We start from the raw sequence: 26,724 nt of genomic DNA on the forward strand, positions 1-26,724 counted from the left end.
CATCTTGGGAATGTACAGGCTTTGGAGCTTAACAGGTACTGCAGGTGTCTGCCTGGCCTGAGAGATGCCTGTCTGGTGCTCCCCTCAGGACACACAGGCCTTCCATTCGAGCATGGAGGGTGAGGGACATGGGTCACCCTCATATACAGGGGTGTGGGCATGGGCAGGATAGGTTGTGGGGGACCCGTCAGGGCATTGCCCGTTTGGAAGCCCGTTCGGAAGGCGAGAGGAGGCGGGGCAGGAAACTCTGCTCAATTTCTTTCCCAGAGGCCTGTGGAGAACCCTTTGCACGTTTGAGCCAGCCGGGCCTGCATCAGCAGATCCTGCTCCACTGGGAAGGGAGAGCCTGTAGGCGTAAATCAAAAAAAGGGGAGAAATCTGCAAATTCTAGTGGCAGACCCATGTTGCCCAGGAAGCAATCAGTTTCTCCTGCTCCCTATAGTGGAAAAAGACATAGGAGGTGTATTTCTCTAGGCAGGGGCTCTGTGTAGATGGCACTTCATTGCTCTGGGAAGCATCCATGCTGGTAGAAGAGTAGCAGCAGACTCCACACCTGAGGCTTGAATGGGGACTGTTGGGGAGGGGCAGTGGGAGGCCGAGGAGGGCGGAGGAAAATGCTTTTCAAAAGCATCTGCACGTTCCTACAAACCTGCTGAAAACCCATACCAGGAATGGGGCTCGAACCCATGCGGACAAACGTCCATTGGATCTTAAGTCCAACGCCTTAACCACTCGGCCACCCTGGTGAGACCCAAGGATTTACTTTCTTCAACTCCCTTTTTATGCTTGCTACTGTAGCACCAGCTGTCCAGCAAGAGGTGATTGCAGAGTTAAAAGGCTTTTGCAGGAGGTTAAAAGTAATTGCTTATAACAAACACACTGTGTGACACCTAACTTTCTCCCACTCGGACCTTACCGTTAATTTTTATATTGGAGTTAGCTTAGTCACAATAAGGGGGTGAGCAGGGCAGTTACACTAGAGCATCTACTCCCTGGTGGTCTAGTGGCTAGGATTTGGCGCTTTCACCGCCGCGGCCCGGGTTCGATTCCCGGTCAGGGAAGATCCCTCTAAAGCATAGATTGCTTAATTTGTCTGTGTATCTTTTTTAAAAGAAGGTCTTTAAAAAGGCACCCCTCCCAATAGATGAAAGCGGAGGAATTGGGCTTGTTCTCCTGTGCCCCAGGTTGCTTTGCCCCCATTGACCTAAGCCACCTTTGTGCGCACGCAGTCCCCCACCCAGTCAGGTGCTCTATGTTGGCGTGAAGTGCAGTACCAGCTCAACAGAAAGGTAAATTGCTGGAAAACCCTGCTGTGATGCATACATCTACTTTGGAGCACTCTTCTCCTTTGCACTCTTGAATCGCTTAAGCGCAATGTATTCTTCCAGCAAGCTGAATAACGAGATAGGTGAGAGAAGGTGTACCAGCTGTCTGTGCGCCATCAGCAGCCACTAGGTGTCCCTCTTGGGTTTTCCCGGGGATCCTGATTGTGCAGGAATTCATCGGTTCAGTAGCAAGGGGGAGAGGATGGCCTGTGCCTGGAAGTGACAGGCAGTCTGGTGGCTTCATGAGGATTAAGTTCCGATTCATATTTGCTGTAGAATAAAATATGTTTTCAGCCCCCATGAGCTTTGTCACTCGGAGAGCAGTGTATGAACTTTTGCTGCACGGCTCTGGGCTCCCTGGTGGTCTAGTGGTTAGGATTCGGCGCTCTCACCGCCGCGGCCCGGGTTCGATTCCCGGTCAGGGAAAAGTCCCTCTTCTGACCTTGAAAGCTTTTCCTTCCCGTAGGTCAGGGCTTCTCAAAATGAAGTTGCTTTTCTGACTCACAATTTGCCTAGCATGACGCAGTATCGCTCAAAATATGATTTTCGCCAGGTTCCTTTAGAGCTGCTTCCCATGGTGGGAGGCAAGGCTCTTGAGCAAGTGAGATCCTGTATTCCGAGGCGCGCTTCCTTTTGTAGGCTTCTGACCCCATGGCCTGTGGCAGGTAGTCCTCCTTTGACTGGGCCGCAGGCTTTGTCTCCAAATGGCGTCCTGGACCCACTGCAACCCACCTGTTTGCTAAAACGGAAGTCTGCCTCTGGGTAAGAAAAAGCTGAGCTGCACGTACGGAAAGCGGCAGAGGCCAGAGGCGGGGAGGGTGTGGCAAGGGCTGCCTGATTTGCATAGTGACGTGTTGCATCTTGGGAATGTACAGGCTTTGGAGCTTAACAGGTACTACAGGTGTCTGCCTGGCCTGAGAGATGCCTGTCTGGTGCTCCCCTCAGGACACACAGGCCTTCCATTCGAGCATGGAGGGTGAGGGACATGGGTCACCCTCATATACAGGGGTGTGGGCATGGGCAGGATAGGTTGTGGGGGACCCGTCAGGGCATTGCCCGTTTGGAAGCCCGTTCGGAAGGCGAGAGGAGGCGGGGCAGGAAACTCTGCTCAATTTCTTTCCCAGAGGCCTGTGGAGAACCCTTTGCACGTTTGAGCCAGCCGGGCCTGCATCAGCAGATCCTGCTCCACTGGGAAGGGAGAGCCTGTAGGCGTAAATCAAAAAAAGGGGAGAAATCTGCAAATTCTAGTGGCAGACCCATGTTGCCCAGGAAGCAATCAGTTTCTCCTGCTCCCTATAGTGGAAAAAGACATAGGAGGTGTATTTCTCTAGGCAGGGGCTCTGTGTAGATGGCACTTCATTGCTCTGGGAAGCATCCATGCTGGTAGAAGAGTAGCAGCAGACTCCACACCTGAGGCTTGAATGGGGACTGTTGGGGAGGGGCAGTGGGAGGCCGAGGAGGGCGGAGGAAAATGCTTTTCAAAAGCATCTGCACGTTCCTACAAACCTGCTGAAAACCCATACCAGGAATGGGGCTCGAACCCATGCGGACAAACGTCCATTGGATCTTAAGTCCAACGCCTTAACCACTCGGCCACCCTGGTGAGACCCAAGGATTTACTTTCTTCAACTCCCTTTTTATGCTTGCTGCTGTAGCACCAGCTGTCCAGCAAGAGGTGATTGCAGAGTTAAAAGGCTTTTGCAGGAGGTTAAAAGTAATTGCTTATAACAAACACACTGTGTGACACCTAACTTTCTCCCACTCGGACCTTACCGTTAATTTTTATATTGGAGTTAGCTTAGTCACAATAAGGGGGTGAGCAAGGCAGGCACACTAGAGCATCTACTCCCTGGTGGTCTAGTGGCTAGGATTTGGCGCTTTCACCGCCGCGGCCCGGGTTCGATTCCCGGTCAGGGAAGATCCCTCTAAAGCATAGATTGCTTAATTTGTCTCTGTATCTTTTTTAAAAGAAGGTCTTTAAAAAGGCACCCCTCCCAATAGATGAAAGCGGAGGAATGGGGCTTGTTCTCCTGTGCCCCAGGTTGCTTTGCCCCCATTGACCTAAGCCACCTTTGTGCGCACGCAGTCCCCCACCCAGTCAGGTGCTCTATGTTGGCGTGAAGTGCAGTACCAGCTCAACAGAAAGGTAAATTGCTGGAAAACCCTGCTGTGATGCATACATCTACTTTGGAGCACTCTTCTCCTTTGCACTCTTGAATCGCTTAAGCGCAATGTATTCTTCCAGCAAGCTGAATAACGAGATAGGTGAGAGAAGGTGTACCAGCTGTCTGTGCGCCATCAGCAGCCACTAGGTGTCCCTCTTGGGTTTTCCCGGGGATCCTGATTGTGCAGGAATTCATCGGTTCAGTAGCAAGGGGGAGAGGATGGCCTGTGCCTGGAAGTGACAGGCAGTCTGGTGGCATCATGAGGATTAAGTTCCGATTCATATTTGCTGTAGAATAAAATATGTTTTCAGCCCCCATGAGCTTTGTCACTCGGAGAGCAGTGTATGAACTTTTGCTGCACGGCTCTGGGCTCCCTGGTGGTCTAGTGGTTAGGATTCGGCGCTCTCACCGCCGCGGCCCGGGTTCGATTCCCGGTCAGGGAAAAGTCCCTCTTCTGACCTTGAAAGCTTTTCCTTCCCGTAGGTCAGGGCTTCTCAAAATGAAGTTGCTTTTCTGACTCACAATTTGCCTAGCATGACGCAGTATCGCTCAAAATATGATTTTCGCAAGGTTCCTTTAGAGCTGCTTCCCATGGTGGGAGGCAAGGCTCTTGAGCAAGTGAGATCCTGTATTCCGAGGCGCGCTTCCTTTTGTAGGCTTCTGACCCCATGGCCTGTGGCAGGTAGTCCTCCTTTGACTGGGCCGCAGGCTTTGTCTCCAAATGGCGTCCTGGACCCACTGCAACCCACCTGTTTGCTAAAACGGAAGTCTGCCTCTGGGTAAGAAAAAGCTGAGCTGCACGTACGGAAAGCGGCAGAGGCCAGAGGCGGGGAGGGTGTGGCAAGGGCTGCCTGATTTGCATAGTGACGTGTTGCATCTTGGGAATGTACAGGCTTTGGAGCTTAACAGGTACTGCAGGTGTCTGCCTGGCCTGAGAGATGCCTGTCTGGTGCTCCCCTCAGGACACACAGGCCTTCCATTCGAGCATGGAGGGTGAGGGACATGGGTCACCCTCATATACAGGGGTGTGGGCATGGGCAGGATAGGTTGTGGGGGACCCGTCAGGGCATTGCCCGTTTGGAAGCCCGTTCGGAAGGCGAGAGGAGGCGGGGCAGGAAACTCTGCTCAATTTCTTTCCCAGAGGCCTGTGGAGAACCCTTTGCACGTTTGAGCCAGCCGGGCCTGCATCAGCAGATCCTGCTCCACTGGGAAGGGAGAGCCTGTAGGCGTAAATCAAAAAAAGGGGAGAAATCTGCAAATTCTAGTGGCAGACCCATGTTGCCCAGGAAGCAATCAGTTTCTCCTGCTCCCTATAGTGGAAAAAGACATAGGAGGTGTATTTCTCTAGGCAGGGGCTCTGTGTAGATGGCACTTCATTGCTCTGGGAAGCATCCATGCTGGTAGAAGAGTAGCAGCAGACTCCACACCTGAGGCTTGAATGGGGACTGTTGGGGAGGGGCAGTGGGAGGCCGAGGAGGGCGGAGGAAAATGCTTTTCAAAAGCATCTGCACGTTCCTACAAACCTGCTGAAAACCCATACCAGGAATGGGGCTCGAACCCATGCGGACAAACGTCCATTGGATCTTAAGTCCAACGCCTTAACCACTCGGCCACCCTGGTGAGACCCAAGGATTTACTTTCTTCAACTCCCTTTTTATGCTTGCTGCTGTAGCACCAGCTGTCCAGCAAGAGGTGATTGCAGAGTTAAAAGGCTTTTGCAGGAGGTTAAAAGTAATTGCTTATAACAAACACACTGTGTGACACCTAACTTTCTCCCACTCGGACCTTACCGTTAATTTTTATATTGGAGTTAGCTTAGTCACAATAAGGGGGTGAGCAAGGCAGGCACACTAGAGCATCTACTCCCTGGTGGTCTAGTGGCTAGGATTTGGCGCTTTCACCGCCGCGGCCCGGGTTCGATTCCCGGTCAGGGAAGATCCCTCTAAAGCATAGATTGCTTAATTTGTCTGTGTATCTTTTTTAAAAGAAGGTCTTTAAAAAGGCACCCCTCCCAATAGATGAAAGCGGAGGAATGGGGCTTGTTCTCCTGTGCCCCAGGTTGCTTTGCCCCCATTGACCTAAGCCACCTTTGTGCGCACGCAGTCCCCCACCCAGTCAGGTGCTCTATGTTGGCGTGAAGTGCAGTACCAGCTCAACAGAAAGGTAAATTGCTGGAAAACCCTGCTGTGATGCATACATCTACTTTGGAGCACTCTTCTCCTTTGCACTCTTGAATCGCTTAAGCGCAATGTATTCTTCCAGCAAGCTGAATAACGAGATAGGTGAGAGAAGGTGTACCAGCTGTCTGTGCGCCATCAGCAGCCACTAGGTGTCCCTCTTGGGTTTTCCCGGGGATCCTGATTGTGCAGGAATTCATCGGTTCAGTAGCAAGGGGGAGAGGATGGCCTGTGCCTGGAAGTGACAGGCAGTCTGGTGGCATCATGAGGATTAAGTTCCGATTCATATTTGCTGTAGAATAAAATATGTTTTCAGCCCCCATGAGCTTTGTCACTCGGAGAGCAGTGTATGAACTTTTGCTGCACGGCTCTGGGCTCCCTGGTGGTCTAGTGGTTAGGATTCGGCGCTCTCACCGCCGCGGCCCGGGTTCGATTCCCGGTCAGGGAAAAGTCCCTCTTCTGACCTTGAAAGCTTTTCCTTCCCGTAGGTCAGGGCTTCTCAAAATGAAGTTGCTTTTCTGACTCACAATTTGCCTAGCATGACGCAGTATCGCTCAAAATATGATTTTCGCAAGGTTCCTTTAGAGCTGCTTCCCATGGTGGGAGGCAAGGCTCTTGAGCAAGTGAGATCCTGTATTCCGAGGCGCGCTTCCTTTTGTAGGCTTCTGACCCCATGGCCTGTGGCAGGTAGTCCTCCTTTGACTGGGCCGCAGGCTTTGTCTCCAAATGGCGTCCTGGACCCACTGCAACCCACCTGTTTGCTAAAACGGAAGTCTGCCTCTGGGTAAGAAAAAGCTGAGCTGCACGTACGGAAAGCGGCAGAGGCCAGAGGCGGGGAGGGTGTGGCAAGGGCTGCCTGATTTGCATAGTGACCTGTTGCATCTTGGGAATGTACAGGCTTTGGAGCTTAACAGGTACTGCAGGTGTCTGCCTGGCCTGAGAGATGCCTGTCTGGTGCTCCCCTCAGGACACACAGGCCTTCCATTCGAGCATGGAGGGTGAGGGACATGGGTCACCCTCATATACAGGGGTGTGGGCATGGGCAGGATAGGTTGTGGGGGACCCGTCAGGGCATTGCCCGTTTGGAAGCCCGTTCGGAAGGCGAGAGGAGGCGGGGCAGGAAACTCTGCTCAATTTCTTTCCCAGAGGCCTGTGGAGAACCCTTTGCACGTTTGAGCCAGCCGGGCCTGCATCAGCAGATCCTGCTCCACTGGGAAGGGAGAGCCTGTAGGCGTAAATCAAAAAAAGGGGAGAAATCTGCAAATTCTAGCGGCAGACCCATGTTGCCCAGGAAGCAATCAGTTTCTCCTGCTCCCTATAGTGGAAAAAGACATAGGAGGTGTATTTCTCTAGGCAGGGGCTCTGTGTAGATGGCACTTCATTGCTCTGGGAAGCATCCATGCTGGTAGAAGAGTAGCAGCAGACTCCACACCTGAGGCTTGAATGGGGACTGTTGGGGAGGGGCAGTGGGAGGCCGAGGAGGGCGGAGGAAAATGCTTTTCAAAAGCATCTGCACGTTCCTACAAACCTGCTGAAAACCCATTCCAGGAATGGGGCTCGAACCCATGCGGACAAACGTCCATTGGATCTTAAGTCCAACGCCTTAACCACTCGGCCACCCTGGTGAGACCCAAGGATTTACTTTCTTCAACTCCCTTTTTATGCTTGCTGCTGTAGCACCAGCTGTCCAGCAAGAGGTGATTGCAGAGTTAAAAGGCTTTTGCAGGAGGTTAAAAGTAATTGCTTATAACAAACACACTGTGTGACACCTAACTTTCTCCCACTCGGACCTTACCGTTAATTTTTATATTGGAGTTAGCTTAGTCACAATAAGGGGGTGAGCAAGGCAGGCACACTAGAGCATCTACTCCCTGGTGGTCTAGTGGCTAGGATTCGGCGCTTTCACCGCCGCGGCCCGGGTTCGATTCCTGGTCAGGGAAGATCCCTCTAAAGCATAGATTGCTTAATTTGTCTGTGTATCTTTTTTAAAAGAAGGTCTTTAAAAAGGCACCCCTCCCAATAGATGAAAGCGGAGGAATGGGGCTTGTTCTCCTGTGCCCCAGGTTGCTTTGCCCCCATTGACCTAAGCCACCTTTGTGCGCACGCAGTCCCCCACCCAGTCAGGTGCTCTATGTTGGCGTGAAGTGCAGTACCAGCTCAACAGAAAGGTAAATTGCTGGAAAACCCTGCTGTGATGCATACATCTACTTTGGAGCACTCTTCTCCTTTGCACTCTTGAATCGCTTAAACGCAATGTATTCTTCCAGCAAGCTGAATAACGAGATAGGTGAGAGAAGGTGTACCAGCTGTCTGTGCGCCATCAGCAGCCACTAGGTGTCCCTCTTGGGTTTTCCCAGGGATCCTGATTGTGCAGGAATTCATCGGTTCAGTAGCAAGGGGGAGAGGATGGCCTGTGCCTGGAAGTGACAGGCAGTCTGGTGGCATCATGAGGATTAAGTTCCGATTCATATTTGCTGTAGAATAAAATATGTTTTCAGCCCCCATGAGCTTTGTCACTCGGAGAGCAGTGTATGAACTTTTGCTGCACGGCTCTGGGCTCCCTGGTGGTCTAGTGGTTAGGATTCGGCGCTCTCACCGCCGCGGCCCGGGTTCGATTCCCGGTCAGGGAAAAGTCCCTCTTCTGACCTTGAAAGCTTTTCCTTCCCGTAGGTCAGGGCTTCTCAAAATGAAGTTGCTTTTCTGACTCACAATTTGCCTAGCATGACGCAGTATCGCTCAAAATATGATTTTCGCAAGGTTCCTTTAGAGCTGCTTCCCATGGTGGGAGGCAAGGCTCTTGAGCAAGTGAGATCCTGTATTCCGAGGCGCGCTTCCTTTTGTAGGCTTCTGACCCCATGGCCTGTGGCAGGTAGTCCTCCTTTGACTGGGCCGCAGGCTTTGTCTCCAAATGGCGTCCTGGACCCACTGCAACCCACCTGTTTGCTAAAACGGAAGTCTGCCTCTGGGTAAGAAAAAGCTGAGCTGCACGTACGGAAAGCGGCAGAGGCCAGAGGCGGGGAGGGTGTGGCAAGGGCTGCCTGATTTGCATAGTGACCTGTTGCATCTTGGGAATGTACAGGCTTTGGAGCTTAACAGGTACTGCAGGTGTCTGCCTGGCCTGAGAGATGCCTGTCTGGTGCTCCCCTCAGGACACACAGGCCTTCCATTCGAGCATGGAGGGTGAGGGACATGGGTCACCCTCATATACAGGGGTGTGGGCATGGGCAGGATAGGTTGTGGGGGACCCGTCAGGGCATTGCCCGTTTGGAAGCCCGTTCGGAAGGCGAGAGGAGGCGGGGCAGGAAACTCTGCTCAATTTCTTTCCCAGAGGCCTGTGGAGAACCCTTTGCACGTTTGAGCCAGCCGGGCCTGCATCAGCAGATCCTGCTCCACTGGGAAGGGAGAGCCTGTAGGCGTAAATCAAAAAAAGGGGAGAAATCTGCAAATTCTAGTGGCAGACCCATGTTGCCCAGGAAGCAATCAGTTTCTCCTGCTCCCTATAGTGGAAAAAGACATAGGAGGTGTATTTCTCTAGGCAGGGGCTCTGTGTAGATGGCACTTCATTGCTCTGGGAAGCATCCATGCTGGTAGAAGAGTAGCAGCAGACTCCACACCTGAGGCTTGAATGGGGACTGTTGGGGAGGGGCAGTGGGAGGCCGAGGAGGGCGGAGGAAAATGCTTTTCAAAAGCATCTGCACGTTCCTACAAACCTGCTGAAAACCCATACCAGGAATGGGGCTCGAACCCATGCGGACAAACGTCCATTGGATCTTAAGTCCAACGCCTTAACCACTCGGCCACCCTGGTGAGACCCAAGGATTTACTTTCTTCAACTCCCTTTTTATGCTTGCTACTGTAGCACCAGCTGTCCAGCAAGAGGTGATTGCAGAGTTAAAAGGCTTTTGCAGGAGGTTAAAAGTAATTGCTTATAACAAACACACTGTGTGACACCTAACTTTCTCCCACTCGGACCTTACCGTTAATTTTTATATTGGAGTTAGCTTAGTCACAATAAGGGGGTGAGCAAGGCAGTTACACTAGAGCATCTACTCCCTGGTGGTCTAGTGGCTAGGATTTGGCGCTTTCACCGCCGCGGCCCGGGTTCGATTCCCGGTCAGGGAAGATCCCTCTAAAGCATAGATTGCTTAATTTGTCTGTGTATCTTTTTTAAAAGAAGGTCTTTAAAAAGGCACCCCTCCCAATAGATGAAAGCGGAGGAATTGGGCTTGTTCTCCTGTGCCCCAGGTTGCTTTGCCCCCATTGACCTAAGCCACCTTTGTGCGCACGCAGTCCCCCACCCAGTCAGGTGCTCTATGTTGGCGTGAAGTGCAGTACCAGCTCAACAGAAAGGTAAATTGCTGGAAAACCCTGCTGTGATGCATACATCTACTTTGGAGCACTCTTCTCCTTTGCACTCTTGAATCGCTTAAGCGCAATGTATTCTTCCAGCAAGCTGAATAACGAGATAGGTGAGAGAAGGTGTACCAGCTGTCTGTGCGCCATCAGCAGCCACTAGGTGTCCCTCTTGGGTTTTCCCGGGGATCCTGATTGTGCAGGAATTCATCGGTTCAGTAGCAAGGGGGAGAGGATGGCCTGTGCCTGGAAGTGACAGGCAGTCTGGTGGCTTCATGAGGATTAAGTTCCGATTCATATTTGCTGTAGAATAAAATATGTTTTCAGCCCCCATGAGCTTTGTCACTCGGAGAGCAGTGTATGAACTTTTGCTGCACGGCTCTGGGCTCCCTGGTGGTCTAGTGGTTAGGATTCGGCGCTCTCACCGCCGCGGCCCGGGTTCGATTCCCGGTCAGGGAAAAGTCCCTCTTCTGACCTTGAAAGCTTTTCCTTCCCGTAGGTCAGGGCTTCTCAAAATGAAGTTGCTTTTCTGACTCACAATTTGCCTAGCATGACGCAGTATCGCTCAAAATATGATTTTCGCCAGGTTCCTTTAGAGCTGCTTCCCATGGTGGGAGGCAAGGCTCTTGAGCAAGTGAGATCCTGTATTCCGAGGCGCGCTTCCTTTTGTAGGCTTCTGACCCCATGGCCTGTGGCAGGTAGTCCTCCTTTGACTGGGCCGCAGGCTTTGTCTCCAAATGGCGTCCTGGACCCACTGCAACCCACCTGTTTGCTAAAACGGAAGTCTGCCTCTGGGTAAGAAAAAGCTGAGCTGCACGTACGGAAAGCGGCAGAGGCCAGAGGCGGGGAGGGTGTGGCAAGGGCTGCCTGATTTGCATAGTGACGTGTTGCATCTTGGGAATGTACAGGCTTTGGAGCTTAACAGGTACTACAGGTGTCTGCCTGGCCTGAGAGATGCCTGTCTGGTGCTCCCCTCAGGACACACAGGCCTTCCATTCGAGCATGGAGGGTGAGGGACATGGGTCACCCTCATATACAGGGGTGTGGGCATGGGCAGGATAGGTTGTGGGGGACCCGTCAGGGCATTGCCCGTTTGGAAGCCCGTTCGGAAGGCGAGAGGAGGCGGGGCAGGAAACTCTGCTCAATTTCTTTCCCAGAGGCCTGTGGAGAACCCTTTGCACGTTTGAGCCAGCCGGGCCTGCATCAGCAGATCCTGCTCCACTGGGAAGGGAGAGCCTGTAGGCGTAAATCAAAAAAAGGGGAGAAATCTGCAAATTCTAGTGGCAGACCCATGTTGCCCAGGAAGCAATCAGTTTCTCCTGCTCCCTATAGTGGAAAAAGACATAGGAGGTGTATTTCTCTAGGCAGGGGCTCTGTGTAGATGGCACTTCATTGCTCTGGGAAGCATCCATGCTGGTAGAAGAGTAGCAGCAGACTCCACACCTGAGGCTTGAATGGGGACTGTTGGGGAGGGGCAGTGGGAGGCCGAGGAGGGCGGAGGAAAATGCTTTTCAAAAGCATCTGCACGTTCCTACAAACCTGCTGAAAACCCATACCAGGAATGGGGCTCGAACCCATGCGGACAAACGTCCATTGGATCTTAAGTCCAACGCCTTAACCACTCGGCCACCCTGGTGAGACCCAAGGATTTACTTTCTTCAACTCCCTTTTTATGCTTGCTGCTGTAGCACCAGCTGTCCAGCAAGAGGTGATTGCAGAGTTAAAAGGCTTTTGCAGGAGGTTAAAAGTAATTGCTTATAACAAACACACTGTGTGACACCTAACTTTCTCCCACTCGGACCTTACCGTTAATTTTTATATTGGAGTTAGCTTAGTCACAATAAGGGGGTGAGCAAGGCAGGCACACTAGAGCATCTACTCCCTGGTGGTCTAGTGGCTAGGATTTGGCGCTTTCACCGCCGCGGCCCGGGTTCGATTCCCGGTCAGGGAAGATCCCTCTAAAGCATAGATTGCTTAATTTGTCTCTGTATCTTTTTTAAAAGAAGGTCTTTAAAAAGGCACCCCTCCCAATAGATGAAAGCGGAGGAATGGGGCTTGTTCTCCTGTGCCCCAGGTTGCTTTGCCCCCATTGACCTAAGCCACCTTTGTGCGCACGCAGTCCCCCACCCAGTCAGGTGCTCTATGTTGGCGTGAAGTGCAGTACCAGCTCAACAGAAAGGTAAATTGCTGGAAAACCCTGCTGTGATGCATACATCTACTTTGGAGCACTCTTCTCCTTTGCACTCTTGAATCGCTTAAGCGCAATGTATTCTTCCAGCAAGCTGAATAACGAGATAGGTGAGAGAAGGTGTACCAGCTGTCTGTGCGCCATCAGCAGCCACTAGGTGTCCCTCTTGGGTTTTCCCGGGGATCCTGATTGTGCAGGAATTCATCGGTTCAGTAGCAAGGGGGAGAGGATGGCCTGTGCCTGGAAGTGACAGGCAGTCTGGTGGCATCATGAGGATTAAGTTCCGATTCATATTTGCTGTAGAATAAAATATGTTTTCAGCCCCCATGAGCTTTGTCACTCGGAGAGCAGTGTATGAACTTTTGCTGCACGGCTCTGGGCTCCCTGGTGGTCTAGTGGTTAGGATTCGGCGCTCTCACCGCCGCGGCCCGGGTTCGATTCCCGGTCAGGGAAAAGTCCCTCTTCTGACCTTGAAAGCTTTTCCTTCCCGTAGGTCAGGGCTTCTCAAAATGAAGTTGCTTTTCTGACTCACAATTTGCCTAGCATGACGCAGTATCGCTCAAAATATGATTTTCGCAAGGTTCCTTTAGAGCTGCTTCCCATGGTGGGAGGCAAGGCTCTTGAGCAAGTGAGATCCTGTATTCCGAGGCGCGCTTCCTTTTGTAGGCTTCTGACCCCATGGCCTGTGGCAGGTAGTCCTCCTTTGACTGGGCCGCAGGCTTTGTCTCCAAATGGCGTCCTGGACCCACTGCAACCCACCTGTTTGCTAAAACGGAAGTCTGCCTCTGGGTAAGAAAAAGCTGAGCTGCACGTACGGAAAGCGGCAGAGGCCAGAGGCGGGGAGGGTGTGGCAAGGGCTGCCTGATTTGCATAGTGACGTGTTGCATCTTGGGAATGTACAGGCTTTGGAGCTTAACAGGTACTGCAGGTGTCTGCCTGGCCTGAGAGATGCCTGTCTGGTGCTCCCCTCAGGACACACAGGCCTTCCATTCGAGCATGGAGGGTGAGGGACATGGGTCACCCTCATATACAGGGGTGTGGGCATGGGCAGGATAGGTTGTGGGGGACCCGTCAGGGCATTGCCCGTTTGGAAGCCCGTTCGGAAGGCGAGAGGAGGCGGGGCAGGAAACTCTGCTCAATTTCTTTCCCAGAGGCCTGTGGAGAACCCTTTGCACGTTTGAGCCAGCCGGGCCTGCATCAGCAGATCCTGCTCCACTGGGAAGGGAGAGCCTGTAGGCGTAAATCAAAAAAAGGGGAGAAATCTGCAAATTCTAGTGGCAGACCCATGTTGCCCAGGAAGCAATCAGTTTCTCCTGCTCCCTATAGTGGAAAAAGACATAGGAGGTGTATTTCTCTAGGCAGGGGCTCTGTGTAGATGGCACTTCATTGCTCTGGGAAGCATCCATGCTGGTAGAAGAGTAGCAGCAGACTCCACACCTGAGGCTTGAATGGGGACTGTTGGGGAGGGGCAGTGGGAGGCCGAGGAGGGCGGAGGAAAATGCTTTTCAAAAGCATCTGCACGTTCCTACAAACCTGCTGAAAACCCATACCAGGAATGGGGCTCGAACCCATGCGGACAAACGTCCATTGGATCTTAAGTCCAACGCCTTAACCACTCGGCCACCCTGGTGAGACCCAAGGATTTACTTTCTTCAACTCCCTTTTTATGCTTGCTGCTGTAGCACCAGCTGTCCAGCAAGAGGTGATTGCAGAGTTAAAAGGCTTTTGCAGGAGGTTAAAAGTAATTGCTTATAACAAACACACTGTGTGACACCTAACTTTCTCCCACTCGGACCTTACCGTTAATTTTTATATTGGAGTTAGCTTAGTCACAATAAGGGGGTGAGCAAGGCAGGCACACTAGAGCATCTACTCCCTGGTGGTCTAGTGGCTAGGATTTGGCGCTTTCACCGCCGCGGCCCGGGTTCGATTCCCGGTCAGGGAAGATCCCTCTAAAGCATAGATTGCTTAATTTGTCTGTGTATCTTTTTTAAAAGAAGGTCTTTAAAAAGGCACCCCTCCCAATAGATGAAAGCGGAGGAATGGGGCTTGTTCTCCTGTGCCCCAGGTTGCTTTGCCCCCATTGACCTAAGCCACCTTTGTGCGCACGCAGTCCCCCACCCAGTCAGGTGCTCTATGTTGGCGTGAAGTGCAGTACCAGCTCAACAGAAAGGTAAATTGCTGGAAAACCCTGCTGTGATGCATACATCTACTTTGGAGCACTCTTCTCCTTTGCACTCTTGAATCGCTTAAGCGCAATGTATTCTTCCAGCAAGCTGAATAACGAGATAGGTGAGAGAAGGTGTACCAGCTGTCTGTGCGCCATCAGCAGCCACTAGGTGTCCCTCTTGGGTTTTCCCGGGGATCCTGATTGTGCAGGAATTCATCGGTTCAGTAGCAAGGGGGAGAGGATGGCCTGTGCCTGGAAGTGACAGGCAGTCTGGTGGCATCATGAGGATTAAGTTCCGATTCATATTTGCTGTAGAATAAAATATGTTTTCAGCCCCCATGAGCTTTGTCACTCGGAGAGCAGTGTATGAACTTTTGCTGCACGGCTCTGGGCTCCCTGGTGGTCTAGTGGTTAGGATTCGGCGCTCTCACCGCCGCGGCCCGGGTTCGATTCCCGGTCAGGGAAAAGTCCCTCTTCTGACCTTGAAAGCTTTTCCTTCCCGTAGGTCAGGGCTTCTCAAAATGAAGTTGCTTTTCTGACTCACAATTTGCCTAGCATGACGCAGTATCGCTCAAAATATGATTTTCGCAAGGTTCCTTTAGAGCTGCTTCCCATGGTGGGAGGCAAGGCTCTTGAGCAAGTGAGATCCTGTATTCCGAGGCGCGCTTCCTTTTGTAGGCTTCTGACCCCATGGCCTGTGGCAGGTAGTCCTCCTTTGACTGGGCCGCAGGCTTTGTCTCCAAATGGCGTCCTGGACCCACTGCAACCCACCTGTTTGCTAAAACGGAAGTCTGCCTCTGGGTAAGAAAAAGCTGAGCTGCACGTACGGAAAGCGGCAGAGGCCAGAGGCGGGGAGGGTGTGGCAAGGGCTGCCTGATTTGCATAGTGACCTGTTGCATCTTGGGAATGTACAGGCTTTGGAGCTTAACAGGTACTGCAGGTGTCTGCCTGGCCTGAGAGATGCCTGTCTGGTGCTCCCCTCAGGACACACAGGCCTTCCATTCGAGCATGGAGGGTGAGGGACATGGGTCACCCTCATATACAGGGGTGTGGGCATGGGCAGGATAGGTTGTGGGGGACCCGTCAGGGCATTGCCCGTTTGGAAGCCCGTTCGGAAGGCGAGAGGAGGCGGGGCAGGAAACTCTGCTCAATTTCTTTCCCAGAGGCCTGTGGAGAACCCTTTGCACGTTTGAGCCAGCCGGGCCTGCATCAGCAGATCCTGCTCCACTGGGAAGGGAGAGCCTGTAGGCGTAAATCAAAAAAAGGGGAGAAATCTGCAAATTCTAGCGGCAGACCCATGTTGCCCAGGAAGCAATCAGTTTCTCCTGCTCCCTATAGTGGAAAAAGACATAGGAGGTGTATTTCTCTAGGCAGGGGCTCTGTGTAGATGGCACTTCATTGCTCTGGGAAGCATCCATGCTGGTAGAAGAGTAGCAGCAGACTCCACACCTGAGGCTTGAATGGGGACTGTTGGGGAGGGGCAGTGGGAGGCCGAGGAGGGCGGAGGAAAATGCTTTTCAAAAGCATCTGCACGTTCCTACAAACCTGCTGAAAACCCATTCCAGGAATGGGGCTCGAACCCATGCGGACAAACGTCCATTGGATCTTAAGTCCAACGCCTTAACCACTCGGCCACCCTGGTGAGACCCAAGGATTTACTTTCTTCAACTCCCTTTTTATGCTTGCTGCTGTAGCACCAGCTGTCCAGCAAGAGGTGATTGCAGAGTTAAAAGGCTTTTGCAGGAGGTTAAAAGTAATTGCTTATAACAAACACACTGTGTGACACCTAACTTTCTCCCACTCGGACCTTACCGTTAATTTTTATATTGGAGTTAGCTTAGTCACAATAAGGGGGTGAGCAAGGCAGGCACACTAGAGCATCTACTCCCTGGTGGTCTAGTGGCTAGGATTCGGCGCTTTCACCGCCGCGGCCCGGGTTCGATTCCTGGTCAGGGAAGATCCCTCTAAAGCATAGATTGCTTAATTTGTCTGTGTATCTTTTTTAAAAGAAGGTCTTTAAAAAGGCACCCCTCCCAATAGATGAAAGCGGAGGAATGGGGCTTGTTCTCCTGTGCCCCAGGTTGCTTTGCCCCCATTGACCTAAGCCACCTTTGTGCGCACGCAGTCCCCCACCCAGTCAGGTGCTCTATGTTGGCGTGAAGTGCAGTACCAGCTCAACAGAAAGGTAAATTGCTGGAAAACCCTGCTGTGATGCATACATCTACTTTGGAGCACTCTTCTCCTTTGCACTCTTGAATCGCTTAAGCGCAATGTATTCTTCCAGCAAGCTGAATAACGAGATAGGTGAGAGAAGGTGTACCAGCTGTCTGTGCGCCATCAGCAGCCACTAGGTGTCCCTCTTGGGTTTTCCCAGGGATCCTGATTGTGCAGGAATTCATCGGTTCAGTAGCAAGGGGGAGAGGATGGCCTGTGCCTGGAAGTGACAGGCAGTCTGGTGGCATCATGAGGATTAAGTTCCGATTCATATTTGCTGTAGAATAAAATATGTTTTCAGCCCCCATGAGCTTTGTCACTCGGAGAGCAGTGTATGAACTTTTGCTGCACGGCTCTGGGCTCCCTGGTGGTCTAGTGGTTAGGATTCGGCGCTCTCACCGCCGCGGCCCGGGTTCGATTCCCGGTCAGGGAAAAGTCCCTCTTCTGACCTTGAAAGCTTTTCCTTCCCGTAGGTCAGGGCTTCTCAAAATGAAGTTGCTTTTCTGACTCACAATTTGCCTAGCATGACGCAGTATCGCTCAAAATATGATTTTCGCAAGGTTCCTTTAGAGCTGCTTCCCATGGTGGGAGGCAAGGCTCTTGAGCAAGTGAGATCCTGTATTCCGAGGCGCGCTTCCTTTTGTAGGCTTCTGACCCCATGGCCTGTGGCAGGTAGTCCTCCTTTGACTGGGCCGCAGGCTTTGTCTCCAAATGGCGTCCTGGACCCACTGCAACCCACCTGTTTGCTAAAACGGAAGTCTGCCTCTGGGTAAGAAAAAGCTGAGCTGCACGTACGGAAAGCGGCAGAGGCCAGAGGCGGGGAGGGTGTGGCAAGGGCTGCCTGATTTGCATAGTGACCTGTTGCATCTTGGGAATGTACAGGCTTTGGAGCTTAACAGGTACTGCAGGTGTCTGCCTGGCCTGAGAGATGCCTGTCTGGTGCTCCCCTCAGGACACACAGGCCTTCCATTCGAGCATGGAGGGTGAGGGACATGGGTCACCCTCATATACAGGGGTGTGGGCATGGGCAGGATAGGTTGTGGGGGACCCGTCAGGGCATTGCCCGTTTGGAAGCCCGTTCGGAAGGCGAGAGGAGGCGGGGCAGGAAACTCTGCTCAATTTCTTTCCCAGAGGCCTGTGGAGAACCCTTTGCACGTTTGAGCCAGCCGGGCCTGCATCAGCAGATCCTGCTCCACTGGGAAGGGAGAGCCTGTAGGCGTAAATCAAAAAAAGGGGAGAAATCTGCAAATTCTAGTGGCAGACCCATGTTGCCCAGGAAGCAATCAGTTTCTCCTGCTCCCTATAGTGGAAAAAGACATAGGAGGTGTATTTCTCTAGGCAGGGGCTCTGTGTAGATGGCACTTCATTGCTCTGGGAAGCATCCATGCTGGTAGAAGAGTAGCAGCAGACTCCACACCTGAGGCTTGAATGGGGACTGTTGGGGAGGGGCAGTGGGAGGCCGAGGAGGGCGGAGGAAAATGCTTTTCAAAAGCATCTGCACGTTCCTACAAACCTGCTGAAAACCCATACCAGGAATGGGGCTCGAACCCATGCGGACAAACGTCCATTGGATCTTAAGTCCAACGCCTTAACCACTCGGCCACCCTGGTGAGACCCAAGGATTTACTTTCTTCAACTCCCTTTTTATGCTTGCTACTGTAGCACCAGCTGTCCAGCAAGAGGTGATTGCAGAGTTAAAAGGCTTTTGCAGGAGGTTAAAAGTAATTGCTTATAACAAACACACTGTGTGACACCTAACTTTCTCCCACTCGGACCTTACCGTTAATTTTTATATTGGAGTTAGCTTAGTCACAATAAGGGGGTGAGCAAGGCAGTTACACTAGAGCATCTACTCCCTGGTGGTCTAGTGGCTAGGATTTGGCGCTTTCACCGCCGCGGCCCGGGTTCGATTCCCGGTCAGGGAAGATCCCTCTAAAGCATAGATTGCTTAATTTGTCTGTGTATCTTTTTTAAAAGAAGGTCTTTAAAAAGGCACCCCTCCCAATAGATGAAAGCGGAGGAATTGGGCTTGTTCTCCTGTGCCCCAGGTTGCTTTGCCCCCATTGACCTAAGCCACCTTTGTGCGCACGCAGTCCCCCACCCAGTCAGGTGCTCTATGTTGGCGTGAAGTGCAGTACCAGCTCAACAGAAAGGTAAATTGCTGGAAAACCCTGCTGTGATGCATACATCTACTTTGGAGCACTCTTCTCCTTTGCACTCTTGAATCGCTTAAGCGCAATGTATTCTTCCAGCAAGCTGAATAACGAGATAGGTGAGAGAAGGTGTACCAGCTGTCTGTGCGCCATCAGCAGCCACTAGGTGTCCCTCTTGGGTTTTCCCGGGGATCCTGATTGTGCAGGAATTCATCGGTTCAGTAGCAAGGGGGAGAGGATGGCCTGTGCCTGGAAGTGACAGGCAGTCTGGTGGCTTCATGAGGATTAAGTTCCGATTCATATTTGCTGTAGAATAAAATATGTTTTCAGCCCCCATGAGCTTTGTCACTCGGAGAGCAGTGTATGAACTTTTGCTGCACGGCTCTGGGCTCCCTGGTGGTCTAGTGGTTAGGATTCGGCGCTCTCACCGCCGCGGCCCGGGTTCGATTCCCGGTCAGGGAAAAGTCCCTCTTCTGACCTTGAAAGCTTTTCCTTCCCGTAGGTCAGGGCTTCTCAAAATGAAGTTGCTTTTCTGACTCACAATTTGCCTAGCATGACGCAGTATCGCTCAAAATATGATTTTCGCCAGGTTCCTTTAGAGCTGCTTCCCATGGTGGGAGGCAAGGCTCTTGAGCAAGTGAGATCCTGTATTCCGAGGCGCGCTTCCTTTTGTAGGCTTCTGACCCCATGGCCTGTGGCAGGTAGTCCTCCTTTGACTGGGCCGCAGGCTTTGTCTCCAAATGGCGTCCTGGACCCACTGCAACCCACCTGTTTGCTAAAACGGAAGTCTGCCTCTGGGTAAGAAAAAGCTGAGCTGCACGTACGGAAAGCGGCAGAGGCCAGAGGCGGGGAGGGTGTGGCAAGGGCTGCCTGATTTGCATAGTGACGTGTTGCATCTTGGGAATGTACAGGCTTTGGAGCTTAACAGGTACTACAGGTGTCTGCCTGGCCTGAGAGATGCCTGTCTGGTGCTCCCCTCAGGACACACAGGCCTTCCATTCGAGCATGGAGGGTGAGGGACATGGGTCACCCTCATATACAGGGGTGTGGGCATGGGCAGGATAGGTTGTGGGGGACCCGTCAGGGCATTGCCCGTTTGGAAGCCCGTTCGGAAGGCGAGAGGAGGCGGGGCAGGAAACTCTGCTCAATTTCTTTCCCAGAGGCCTGTGGAGAACCCTTTGCACGTTTGAGCCAGCCGGGCCTGCATCAGCAGATCCTGCTCCACTGGGAAGGGAGAGCCTGTAGGCGTAAATCAAAAAAAGGGGAGAAATCTGCAAATTCTAGTGGCAGACCCATGTTGCCCAGGAAGCAATCAGTTTCTCCTGCTCCCTATAGTGGAAAAAGACATAGGAGGTGTATTTCTCTAGGCAGGGGCTCTGTGTAGATGGCACTTCATTGCTCTGGGAAGCATCCATGCTGGTAGAAGAGTAGCAGCAGACTCCACACCTGAGGCTTGAATGGGGACTGTTGGGGAGGGGCAGTGGGAGGCCGAGGAGGGCGGAGGAAAATGCTTTTCAAAAGCATCTGCACGTTCCTACAAACCTGCTGAAAACCCATACCAGGAATGGGGCTCGAACCCATGCGGACAAACGTCCATTGGATCTTAAGTCCAACGCCTTAACCACTCGGCCACCCTGGTGAGACCCAAGGATTTACTTTCTTCAACTCCCTTTTTATGCTTGCTGCTGTAGCACCAGCTGTCCAGCAAGAGGTGATTGCAGAGTTAAAAGGCTTTTGCAGGAGGTTAAAAGTAATTGCTTATAACAAACACACTGTGTGACACCTAACTTTCTCCCACTCGGACCTTACCGTTAATTTTTATATTGGAGTTAGCTTAGTCACAATAAGGGGGTGAGCAAGGCAGGCACACTAGAGCATCTACTCCCTGGTGGTCTAGTGGCTAGGATTTGGCGCTTTCACCGCCGCGGCCCGGGTTCGATTCCCGGTCAGGGAAGATCCCTCTAAAGCATAGATTGCTTAATTTGTCTCTGTATCTTTTTTAAAAGAAGGTCTTTAAAAAGGCACCCCTCCCAATAGATGAAAGCGGAGGAATGGGGCTTGTTCTCCTGTGCCCCAGGTTGCTTTGCCCCCATTGACCTAAGCCACCTTTGTGCGCACGCAGTCCCCCACCCAGTCAGGTGCTCTATGTTGGCGTGAAGTGCAGTACCAGCTCAACAGAAAGGTAAATTGCTGGAAAACCCTGCTGTGATGCATACATCTACTTTGGAGCACTCTTCTCCTTTGCACTCTTGAATCGCTTAAGCGCAATGTATTCTTCCAGCAAGCTGAATAACGAGATAGGTGAGAGAAGGTGTACCAGCTGTCTGTGCGCCATCAGCAGCCACTAGGTGTCCCTCTTGGGTTTTCCCGGGGATCCTGATTGTGCAGGAATTCATCGGTTCAGTAGCAAGGGGGAGAGGATGGCCTGTGCCTGGAAGTGACAGGCAGTCTGGTGGCATCATGAGGATTAAGTTCCGATTCATATTTGCTGTAGAATAAAATATGTTTTCAGCCCCCATGAGCTTTGTCACTCGGAGAGCAGTGTATGAACTTTTGCTGCACGGCTCTGGGCTCCCTGGTGGTCTAGTGGTTAGGATTCGGCGCTCTCACCGCCGCGGCCCGGGTTCGATTCCCGGTCAGGGAAAAGTCCCTCTTCTGACCTTGAAAGCTTTTCCTTCCCGTAGGTCAGGGCTTCTCAAAATGAAGTTGCTTTTCTGACTCACAATTTGCCTAGCATGACGCAGTATCGCTCAAAATATGATTTTCGCAAGGTTCCTTTAGAGCTGCTTCCCATGGTGGGAGGCAAGGCTCTTGAGCAAGTGAGATCCTGTATTCCGAGGCGCGCTTCCTTTTGTAGGCTTCTGACCCCATGGCCTGTGGCAGGTAGTCCTCCTTTGACTGGGCCGCAGGCTTTGTCTCCAAATGGCGTCCTGGACCCACTGCAACCCACCTGTTTCCTAAAACGGAAGTCTGCCTCTGGGTAAGAAAAAGCTGAGCTGCACGTACGGAAAGCGGCAGAGGCCAGAGGCGGGGAGGGTGTGGCAAGGGCTGCCTGATTTGCATAGTGACGTGTTGCATCTTGGGAATGTACAGGCTTTGGAGCTTAACAGGTACTGCAGGTGTCTGCCTGGCCTGAGAGATGCCTGTCTGGTGCTCCCCTCAGGACACACAGGCCTTCCATTCGAGCATGGAGGGTGAGGGACATGGGTCACCCTCATATACAGGGGTGTGGGCATGGGCAGGATAGGTTGTGGGGGACCCGTCAGGGCATTGCCCGTTTGGAAGCCCGTTCGGAAGGCGAGAGGAGGCGGGGCAGGAAACTCTGCTCAATTTCTTTCCCAGAGGCCTGTGGAGAACCCTTTGCACGTTTGAGCCAGCCGGGCCTGCATCAGCAGATCCTGCTCCACTGGGAAGGGAGAGCCTGTAGGCGTAAATCAAAAAAAGGGGAGAAATCTGCAAATTCTAGTGGCAGACCCATGTTGCCCAGGAAGCAATCAGTTTCTCCTGCTCCCTATAGTGGAAAAAGACATAGGAGGTGTATTTCTCTAGGCAGGGGCTCTGTGTAGATGGCACTTCATTGCTCTGGGAAGCATCCATGCTGGTAGAAGAGTAGCAGCAGACTCCACACCTGAGGCTTGAATGGGGACTGTTGGGGAGGGGCAGTGGGAGGCCGAGGAGGGCGGAGGAAAATGCTTTTCAAAAGCATCTGCACGTTCCTACAAACCTGCTGAAAACCCATACCAGGAATGGGGCTCGAACCCATGCGGACAAACGTCCATTGGATCTTAAGTCCAACGCCTTAACCACTCGGCCACCCTGGTGAGACCCAAGGATTTACTTTCTTCAACTCCCTTTTTATGCTTGCTGCTGTAGCACCAGCTGTCCAGCAAGAGGTGATTGCAGAGTTAAAAGGCTTTTGCAGGAGGTTAAAAGTAATTGCTTATAACAAACACACTGTGTGACACCTAACTTTCTCCCACTCGGACCTTACCGTTAATTTTTATATTGGAGTTAGCTTAGTCACAATAAGGGGGTGAGCAAGGCAGGCACACTAGAGCATCTACTCCCTGGTGGTCTAGTGGCTAGGATTTGGCGCTTTCACCGCCGCGGCCCGGGTTCGATTCCCGGTCAGGGAAGATCCCTCTAAAGCATAGATTGCTTAATTTGTCTGTGTATCTTTTTTAAAAGAAGGTCTTTAAAAAGGCACCCCTCCCAATAGATGAAAGCGGAGGAATGGGGCTTGTTCTCCTGTGCCCCAGGTTGCTTTGCCCCCATTGACCTAAGCCACCTTTGTGCGCACGCAGTCCCCCACCCAGTCAGGTGCTCTATGTTGGCGTGAAGTGCAGTACCAGCTCAACAGAAAGGTAAATTGCTGGAAAACCCTGCTGTGATGCATACATCTACTTTGGAGCACTCTTCTCCTTTGCACTCTTGAATCGCTTAAGCGCAATGTATTCTTCCAGCAAGCTGAATAACGAGATAGGTGAGAGAAGGTGTACCAGCTGTCTGTGCGCCATCAGCAGCCACTAGGTGTCCCTCTTGGGTTTTCCCGGGGATCCTGATTGTGCAGGAATTCATCGGTTCAGTAGCAAGGGGGAGAGGATGGCCTGTGCCTGGAAGTGACAGGCAGTCTGGTGGCATCATGAGGATTAAGTTCCGATTCATATTTGCTGTAGAATAAAATATGTTTTCAGCCCCCATGAGCTTTGTCACTCGGAGAGCAGTGTATGAACTTTTGCTGCACGGCTCTGGGCTCCCTGGTGGTCTAGTGGTTAGGATTTGGCGCTCTCACCGCCGCGGCCCGGGTTCGATTCCCGGTCAGGGAAAAGTCCCTCTTCTGACCTTGAAAGCTTTTCCTTCCCGTAGGTCAGGGCTTCTCAAAATGAAGTTGCTTTTCTGACTCACAATTTGCCTAGCATGACGCAGTATCGCTCAAAATATGATTTTCGCAAGGTTCCTTTAGAGCTGCTTCCCATGGTGGGAGGCAAGGCTCTTGAGCAAGTGAGATCCTGTATTCCGAGGCGCGCTTCCTTTTGTAGGCTTCTGACCCCATGGCCTGTGGCAGGTAGTCCTCCTTTGACTGGGCCGCAGGCTTTGTCTCCAAATGGCGTCCTGGACCCACTGCAACCCACCTGTTTGCTAAAACGGAAGTCTGCCTCTGGGTAAGAAAAAGCTGAGCTGCACGTACGGAAAGCGGCAGAGGCCAGAGGCGGGGAGGGTGTGGCAAGGGCTGCCTGATTTGCATAGTGACCTGTTGCATCTTGGGAATGTACAGGCTTTGGAGCTTAACAGGTACTGCAGGTGTCTGCCTGGCCTGAGAGATGCCTGTCTGGTGCTCCCCTCAGGACACACAGGCCTTCCATTCGAGCATGGAGGGTGAGGGACATGGGTCACCCTCATATACAGGGGTGTGGGCATGGGCAGGATAGGTTGTGGGGGACCCGTCAGGGCATTGCCCGTTTGGAAGCCCGTTCGGAAGGCGAGAGGAGGCGGGGCAGGAAACTCTGCTCAATTTCTTTCCCAGAGGCCTGTGGAGAACCCTTTGCACGTTTGAGCCAGCCGGGCCTGCATCAGCAGATCCTGCTCCACTGGGAAGGGAGAGCCTGTAGGCGTAAATCAAAAAAAGGGGAGAAATCTGCAAATTCTAGCGGCAGACCCATGTTGCCCAGGAAGCAATCAGTTTCTCCTGCTCCCTATAGTGGAAAAAGACATAGGAGGTGTATTTCTCTAGGCAGGGGCTCTGTGTAGATGGCACTTCATTGCTCTGGGAAGCATCCATGCTGGTAGAAGAGTAGCAGCAGACTCCACACCTGAGGCTTGAATGGGGACTGTTGGGGAGGGGCAGTGGGAGGCCGAGGAGGGCGGAGGAAAATGCTTTTCAAAAGCATCTGCACGTTCCTACAAACCTGCTGAAAACCCATTCCAGGAATGGGGCTCGAACCCATGCGGACAAACGTCCATTGGATCTTAAGTCCAACGCCTTAACCACTCGGCCACCCTGGTGAGACCCAAGGATTTACTTTCTTCAACTCCCTTTTTATGCTTGCTGCTGTAGCACCAGCTGTCCAGCAAGAGGTGATTGCAGAGTTAAAAGGCTTTTGCAGGAGGTTAAAAGTAATTGCTTATAACAAACACACTGTGTGACACCTAACTTTCTCCCACTCGGACCTTACCGTTAATTTTTATATTGGAGTTAGCTTAGTCACAATAAGGGGGTGAGCAAGGCAGGCACACTAGAGCATCTACTCCCTGGTGGTCTAGTGGCTAGGATTCGGCGCTTTCACCGCCGCGGCCCGGGTTCGATTCCTGGTCAGGGAAGATCCCTCTAAAGCATAGATTGCTTAATTTGTCTGTGTATCTTTTTTAAAAGAAGGTCTTTAAAAAGGCACCCCTCCCAATAGATGAAAGCGGAGGAATGGGGCTTGTTCTCCTGTGCCCCAGGTTGCTTTGCCCCCATTGACCTAAGCCACCTTTGTGCGCACGCAGTCCCCCACCCAGTCAGGTGCTCTATGTTGGCGTGAAGTGCAGTACCAGCTCAACAGAAAGGTAAATTGCTGGAAAACCCTGCTGTGATGCATACATCTACTTTGGAGCACTCTTCTCCTTTGCACTCTTGAATCGCTTAAGCGCAATGTATTCTTCCAGCAAGCTGAATAACGAGATAGGTGAGAGAAGGTGTACCAGCTGTCTGTGCGCCATCAGCAGCCACTAGGTGTCCCTCTTGGGTTTTCCCAGGGATCCTGATTGTGCAGGAATTCATCGGTTCAGTAGCAAGGGGGAGAGGATGGCCTGTGCCTGGAAGTGACAGGCAGTCTGGTGGCATCATGAGGATTAAGTTCCGATTCATATTTGCTGTAGAATAAAATATGTTTTCAGCCCCCATGAGCTTTGTCACTCGGAGAGCAGTGTATGAACTTTTGCTGCACGGCTCTGGGCTCCCTGGTGGTCTAGTGGTTAGGATTCGGCGCTCTCACCGCCGCGGCCCGGGTTCGATTCCCGGTCAGGGAAAAGTCCCTCTTCTGACCTTGAAAGCTTTTCCTTCCCGTAGGTCAGGGCTTCTCAAAATGAAGTTGCTTTTCTGACTCACAATTTGCCTAGCATGGCGCAGTATCGCTCAAAATATGATTTTCGCAAGGTTCCTTTAGAGCTGCTTCCCATGGTGGGAGGCAAGGCTCTTGAGCAAGTGAGATCCTGTATTCCGAGGCGCGCTTCCTTTTGTAGGCTTCTGACCCCATGGCCTGTGGCAGGTAGTCCTCCTTTGACTGGGCCGCAGGCTTTGTCTCCAAATGGCGTCCTGGACCCACTGCAACCCACCTGTTTGCTAAAACGGAAGTCTGCCTCTGGGTAAGAAAAAGCTGAGCTGCACGTACGGAAAGCGGCAGAGGCCAGAGGCGGGGAGGGTGTGGCAAGGGCTGCCTGATTTGCATAGTGACCTGTTGCATCTTGGGAATGTACAGGCTTTGGAGCTTAACAGGTACTGCAGGTGTCTGCCTGGCCTGAGAGATGCCTGTCTGGTGCTCCCCTCAGGACACACAGGCCTTCCATTCGAGCATGGAGGGTGAGGGACATGGGTCACCCTCATATACAGGGGTGTGGGCATGGGCAGGATAGGTTGTGGGGGACCCGTCAGGGCATTGCCCGTTTGGAAGCCCGTTCGGAAGGCGAGAGGAGGCGGGGCAGGAAACTCTGCTCAATTTCTTTCCCAGAGGCCTGTGGAGAACCCTTTGCACGTTTGAGCCAGCCGGGCCTGCATCAGCAGATCCTGCTCCACTGGGAAGGGAGAGCCTGTAGGCGTAAATCAAAAAAAGGGGAGAAATCTGCAAATTCTAGTGGCAGACCCATGTTGCCCAGGAAGCAATCAGTTTCTCCTGCTCCCTATAGTGGAAAAAGACATAGGAGGTGTATTTCTCTAGGCAGGGGCTCTGTGTAGATGGCACTTCATTGCTCTGGGAAGCATCCATGCTGGTAGAAGAGTAGCA

At 52.3% G+C, this 26,724-nt stretch overlaps 36 non-coding genes across 36 annotated transcripts; 24 read left to right on the forward strand and 12 right to left on the reverse strand.

Moving 5' to 3' along the window:
* Positions 1-663: 663 nt before the first annotated feature.
* On the reverse strand, positions 664-746 carry TRNAL-UAA (transfer RNA leucine (anticodon UAA)). The gene has a single exon. It is a non-coding gene; the product is annotated as a tRNA-Leu (tRNA).
* Positions 747-989: 243 nt separating this feature from the next.
* TRNAE-UUC (transfer RNA glutamic acid (anticodon UUC)) lies at positions 990-1,061 on the forward strand. The gene has a single exon. It is a non-coding gene; the product is annotated as a tRNA-Glu (tRNA).
* A 618-nt stretch (positions 1,062-1,679) lies between these two features.
* On the forward strand, positions 1,680-1,751 carry TRNAE-CUC (transfer RNA glutamic acid (anticodon CUC)). The gene has a single exon. It is a non-coding gene; the product is annotated as a tRNA-Glu (tRNA).
* Positions 1,752-2,845: 1,094 nt separating this feature from the next.
* TRNAL-UAA (transfer RNA leucine (anticodon UAA)) lies at positions 2,846-2,928 on the reverse strand. Its single transcript has one exon. It is a non-coding gene; the product is annotated as a tRNA-Leu (tRNA).
* Positions 2,929-3,171: 243 nt separating this feature from the next.
* Positions 3,172-3,243, forward strand: TRNAE-UUC (transfer RNA glutamic acid (anticodon UUC)). Its single transcript has one exon. It is a non-coding gene; the product is annotated as a tRNA-Glu (tRNA).
* Positions 3,244-3,861: 618 nt separating this feature from the next.
* On the forward strand, positions 3,862-3,933 carry TRNAE-CUC (transfer RNA glutamic acid (anticodon CUC)). Its single transcript has one exon. It is a non-coding gene; the product is annotated as a tRNA-Glu (tRNA).
* Positions 3,934-5,027: 1,094 nt separating this feature from the next.
* TRNAL-UAA (transfer RNA leucine (anticodon UAA)) lies at positions 5,028-5,110 on the reverse strand. The gene has a single exon. It is a non-coding gene; the product is annotated as a tRNA-Leu (tRNA).
* Positions 5,111-5,353: 243 nt separating this feature from the next.
* Positions 5,354-5,425, forward strand: TRNAE-UUC (transfer RNA glutamic acid (anticodon UUC)). Its single transcript has one exon. It is a non-coding gene; the product is annotated as a tRNA-Glu (tRNA).
* Positions 5,426-6,043: 618 nt separating this feature from the next.
* TRNAE-CUC (transfer RNA glutamic acid (anticodon CUC)) lies at positions 6,044-6,115 on the forward strand. Its single transcript has one exon. It is a non-coding gene; the product is annotated as a tRNA-Glu (tRNA).
* A 1,094-nt stretch (positions 6,116-7,209) lies between these two features.
* Positions 7,210-7,292, reverse strand: TRNAL-UAA (transfer RNA leucine (anticodon UAA)). Its single transcript has one exon. It is a non-coding gene; the product is annotated as a tRNA-Leu (tRNA).
* A 243-nt stretch (positions 7,293-7,535) lies between these two features.
* On the forward strand, positions 7,536-7,607 carry TRNAE-UUC (transfer RNA glutamic acid (anticodon UUC)). Its single transcript has one exon. It is a non-coding gene; the product is annotated as a tRNA-Glu (tRNA).
* A 618-nt stretch (positions 7,608-8,225) lies between these two features.
* TRNAE-CUC (transfer RNA glutamic acid (anticodon CUC)) lies at positions 8,226-8,297 on the forward strand. The gene has a single exon. It is a non-coding gene; the product is annotated as a tRNA-Glu (tRNA).
* A 1,094-nt stretch (positions 8,298-9,391) lies between these two features.
* On the reverse strand, positions 9,392-9,474 carry TRNAL-UAA (transfer RNA leucine (anticodon UAA)). The gene has a single exon. It is a non-coding gene; the product is annotated as a tRNA-Leu (tRNA).
* A 243-nt stretch (positions 9,475-9,717) lies between these two features.
* On the forward strand, positions 9,718-9,789 carry TRNAE-UUC (transfer RNA glutamic acid (anticodon UUC)). Its single transcript has one exon. It is a non-coding gene; the product is annotated as a tRNA-Glu (tRNA).
* A 618-nt stretch (positions 9,790-10,407) lies between these two features.
* TRNAE-CUC (transfer RNA glutamic acid (anticodon CUC)) lies at positions 10,408-10,479 on the forward strand. The gene has a single exon. It is a non-coding gene; the product is annotated as a tRNA-Glu (tRNA).
* Positions 10,480-11,573: 1,094 nt separating this feature from the next.
* Positions 11,574-11,656, reverse strand: TRNAL-UAA (transfer RNA leucine (anticodon UAA)). The gene has a single exon. It is a non-coding gene; the product is annotated as a tRNA-Leu (tRNA).
* A 243-nt stretch (positions 11,657-11,899) lies between these two features.
* Positions 11,900-11,971, forward strand: TRNAE-UUC (transfer RNA glutamic acid (anticodon UUC)). The gene has a single exon. It is a non-coding gene; the product is annotated as a tRNA-Glu (tRNA).
* Positions 11,972-12,589: 618 nt separating this feature from the next.
* Positions 12,590-12,661, forward strand: TRNAE-CUC (transfer RNA glutamic acid (anticodon CUC)). The gene has a single exon. It is a non-coding gene; the product is annotated as a tRNA-Glu (tRNA).
* A 1,094-nt stretch (positions 12,662-13,755) lies between these two features.
* TRNAL-UAA (transfer RNA leucine (anticodon UAA)) lies at positions 13,756-13,838 on the reverse strand. Its single transcript has one exon. It is a non-coding gene; the product is annotated as a tRNA-Leu (tRNA).
* A 243-nt stretch (positions 13,839-14,081) lies between these two features.
* TRNAE-UUC (transfer RNA glutamic acid (anticodon UUC)) lies at positions 14,082-14,153 on the forward strand. The gene has a single exon. It is a non-coding gene; the product is annotated as a tRNA-Glu (tRNA).
* A 618-nt stretch (positions 14,154-14,771) lies between these two features.
* Positions 14,772-14,843, forward strand: TRNAE-CUC (transfer RNA glutamic acid (anticodon CUC)). Its single transcript has one exon. It is a non-coding gene; the product is annotated as a tRNA-Glu (tRNA).
* A 1,094-nt stretch (positions 14,844-15,937) lies between these two features.
* Positions 15,938-16,020, reverse strand: TRNAL-UAA (transfer RNA leucine (anticodon UAA)). Its single transcript has one exon. It is a non-coding gene; the product is annotated as a tRNA-Leu (tRNA).
* Positions 16,021-16,263: 243 nt separating this feature from the next.
* TRNAE-UUC (transfer RNA glutamic acid (anticodon UUC)) lies at positions 16,264-16,335 on the forward strand. Its single transcript has one exon. It is a non-coding gene; the product is annotated as a tRNA-Glu (tRNA).
* Positions 16,336-16,953: 618 nt separating this feature from the next.
* TRNAE-CUC (transfer RNA glutamic acid (anticodon CUC)) lies at positions 16,954-17,025 on the forward strand. The gene has a single exon. It is a non-coding gene; the product is annotated as a tRNA-Glu (tRNA).
* A 1,094-nt stretch (positions 17,026-18,119) lies between these two features.
* TRNAL-UAA (transfer RNA leucine (anticodon UAA)) lies at positions 18,120-18,202 on the reverse strand. Its single transcript has one exon. It is a non-coding gene; the product is annotated as a tRNA-Leu (tRNA).
* A 243-nt stretch (positions 18,203-18,445) lies between these two features.
* TRNAE-UUC (transfer RNA glutamic acid (anticodon UUC)) lies at positions 18,446-18,517 on the forward strand. The gene has a single exon. It is a non-coding gene; the product is annotated as a tRNA-Glu (tRNA).
* A 618-nt stretch (positions 18,518-19,135) lies between these two features.
* Positions 19,136-19,207, forward strand: TRNAE-CUC (transfer RNA glutamic acid (anticodon CUC)). Its single transcript has one exon. It is a non-coding gene; the product is annotated as a tRNA-Glu (tRNA).
* A 1,094-nt stretch (positions 19,208-20,301) lies between these two features.
* TRNAL-UAA (transfer RNA leucine (anticodon UAA)) lies at positions 20,302-20,384 on the reverse strand. Its single transcript has one exon. It is a non-coding gene; the product is annotated as a tRNA-Leu (tRNA).
* Positions 20,385-20,627: 243 nt separating this feature from the next.
* TRNAE-UUC (transfer RNA glutamic acid (anticodon UUC)) lies at positions 20,628-20,699 on the forward strand. Its single transcript has one exon. It is a non-coding gene; the product is annotated as a tRNA-Glu (tRNA).
* A 618-nt stretch (positions 20,700-21,317) lies between these two features.
* On the forward strand, positions 21,318-21,389 carry TRNAE-CUC (transfer RNA glutamic acid (anticodon CUC)). The gene has a single exon. It is a non-coding gene; the product is annotated as a tRNA-Glu (tRNA).
* Positions 21,390-22,483: 1,094 nt separating this feature from the next.
* On the reverse strand, positions 22,484-22,566 carry TRNAL-UAA (transfer RNA leucine (anticodon UAA)). The gene has a single exon. It is a non-coding gene; the product is annotated as a tRNA-Leu (tRNA).
* A 243-nt stretch (positions 22,567-22,809) lies between these two features.
* On the forward strand, positions 22,810-22,881 carry TRNAE-UUC (transfer RNA glutamic acid (anticodon UUC)). Its single transcript has one exon. It is a non-coding gene; the product is annotated as a tRNA-Glu (tRNA).
* Positions 22,882-23,499: 618 nt separating this feature from the next.
* On the forward strand, positions 23,500-23,571 carry TRNAE-CUC (transfer RNA glutamic acid (anticodon CUC)). Its single transcript has one exon. It is a non-coding gene; the product is annotated as a tRNA-Glu (tRNA).
* A 1,094-nt stretch (positions 23,572-24,665) lies between these two features.
* Positions 24,666-24,748, reverse strand: TRNAL-UAA (transfer RNA leucine (anticodon UAA)). The gene has a single exon. It is a non-coding gene; the product is annotated as a tRNA-Leu (tRNA).
* A 243-nt stretch (positions 24,749-24,991) lies between these two features.
* Positions 24,992-25,063, forward strand: TRNAE-UUC (transfer RNA glutamic acid (anticodon UUC)). Its single transcript has one exon. It is a non-coding gene; the product is annotated as a tRNA-Glu (tRNA).
* Positions 25,064-25,681: 618 nt separating this feature from the next.
* Positions 25,682-25,753, forward strand: TRNAE-CUC (transfer RNA glutamic acid (anticodon CUC)). The gene has a single exon. It is a non-coding gene; the product is annotated as a tRNA-Glu (tRNA).
* Positions 25,754-26,724: the final 971 nt, after the last annotated feature.

Source organism: Lissotriton vulgaris, chromosome 4_1 (genome assembly GCF_964263255.1).
Source record: "Lissotriton vulgaris chromosome 4_1, aLisVul1.2, whole genome shotgun sequence".
In the NCBI taxonomy this organism is placed as follows: Eukaryota; Metazoa; Chordata; class Amphibia; order Caudata; family Salamandridae; genus Lissotriton; species Lissotriton vulgaris.